This window comes from Octodon degus, unplaced genomic scaffold, assembly GCF_000260255.1.
Source record: "Octodon degus isolate 3935 unplaced genomic scaffold, OctDeg1.0 scaffold00447, whole genome shotgun sequence".
Taxonomy (NCBI): Eukaryota; Metazoa; Chordata; class Mammalia; order Rodentia; family Octodontidae; genus Octodon; species Octodon degus.
Genome location: NW_004525023.1, coordinates 202,606 through 204,656, shown reverse-complemented (window position 1 = coordinate 204,656; position 2,051 = coordinate 202,606). Strand labels below are relative to the sequence as shown.

The 2,051-nt window shown below is 45.5% G+C and overlaps 1 pseudogene; it reads left to right on the top strand.

The window, feature by feature from the left end:
- The first annotated feature begins 247 nt into the window (after positions 1 to 247).
- On the top strand, positions 248 to 1,047 carry LOC101592939 (annotated as a pseudogene).
- The last annotated feature ends 1,004 nt before the right edge of the window (positions 1,048 to 2,051 follow it).

Genomic DNA, 2,051 nt, shown 5'->3' with positions numbered 1-2,051 from the left:
TCAAGCTATCTGCTGAGAGGTCCTGAATCTGGCTGAGAATACGTATGTGTGAGGAAGCCATTAATGGTGGAGAAATGACAACAGAGGATCGGGCAGAATATCTGCAGGTCACAGTGGCAGACCTCCCAGCACCCATTTTGTGTCTGTTAAAGCTACTCCTCACATCAGATATCATGGATTAAGACCCCACACTTGTGCAAAATTGCCTTGTTTTAAAGTAATTACTTTTCAATAAACCTATTTCCAAATGAAAAAAGAAATTGGGGATCAGAATGACAACCCTTCTGATGACACAGTACATGGCACTCCCCCAAGTCAGGAGGACAGCAAGTCACCCACAACCATGCTCAGGGTTCATGAGGTGATCTTGAAAGAGCTAGGGTGCGAGAAGGTTCAGAAACTCAATTGCTAAGGCCATGGAGAACCCAGGATCCAAAGATTTGGGGTCCCAGACCCCTGAAGCCTTAAAGTTCAATGATGGCATGAGTGAGGTCAAAGACAAACAGACCCCGAGCTGGACCACAACTACCAGTGACATGAAGTTTGAGTACTTGCTGTACAGTCACCACTGGGAGCAGATCGCCTGTCAGGCCTACGGGCAGACCTTCTCCCATGAGGGCCACCTGCAGAAGCACGAGAAACTGTACACAGTGGACCGGCGGTCCACCTGAGGAAGCACCTGAAGATCTACACAGGATACATGTCCTACAGCTGCCAGGTGTATGACAAGTCATTCATCCACGCCCCAAACTTGAAGAAGCACGAGGGGGTCCACAGCAACGAGTGGCCCTTCCCACATGTGTGACAAAGCCTTCAAGCACAAGTCCCAGCTGAAGGACTACGAGAGAAGGCACCTAGGGGAGAAGCCCATTGTGTGTGTTTCCTGAACCAAGGTCTTCGCCAAGGCCTCCAATCTGAAGCAGCACAAAACAACATACACAGCGAGAGGAAGCAGATCACCCTCGTGCAGAGCGAGACCAAGCAGCTGCAGCAGTAGTCATGACTGCAGAAGCTGAGTAGCAGCTGGAAACCATTCCCTGCAGCTAGGGCACCATGGGTGTCAGAGCAGAGACCCACTGAAGGCTGCTGGCACTGCTTTTGTGAAAACATGCAGCGTCACACCAACTGCATGGGAGGCAGTGTTAGGATAGGGTATCTTGGCAACTTTTCAGGGAGACTTTCTAAGTTGTGACTAAATAGGGTCGATGTCCTGTCCAGTGTCTATTCCTGTGGCCAGGAAGCTCCCTTCCCCCTTTTTAAGATTTTTAATTGGAGGACTCCTGTGCGGTTTTGAAACAAGACACTTGTATTCCATTTTTAATTCTTCTATACTCACTGTGCTGAGTACAGTGCAGAGTAATAATTGAATCACTTGATCATTGCAGTTACATGGGACTTCCAGCCAAAGCAGCAGTTTTAATAACTTAATAAATGGACTCCTACACATGCAGAACATGGCAGTGGGTGATTGACCAAGAACACTGCACAAGTAGGTAACCAAGTTCTGGAAATGCAAAATGTTATTAGATTTGTATTTGGCTTGTTAATTTTTTATATCTGTTTTGCACTGTTTTTTTGTGGACAAATAATAGTTGCTTTGTTGAAGTGTTTCATTTTGGTTGCTCTTCAAAGCTGTAATCACAAGTACAGGAGCCTGCACAAACCCACCAGGACGCTGGTGGTGGTAGCTGAGTTTCAGGGCTCCTGATAGTTGGAATTTACAGTCTGCATAGGCAGAGATTTGCCATGTGGGCCAACAGTGAGAAACATTAGAAAGGCCCTCAGTGGCAGGGGTGATGTGCAATAGTTCCAGGATTTCCTTGGTCAAAATAATTCTTAATTGATTTTTGACATGAGATTTGTATTTATGATCCAGATTAGGACAGGAAACAAATCTGCTTCTTCAGTCCAGTTAGTGTAACAGAAGGGCATCAAGCTTCTAGGCTCCCTGAAGCACCTGATTTATCCATAAAGAAGATGCATTATGCTTACTTAAACAAATTTGAGATCTTTTAAGTGTATAAATAGTATTGTTCTTACATATTTCAACA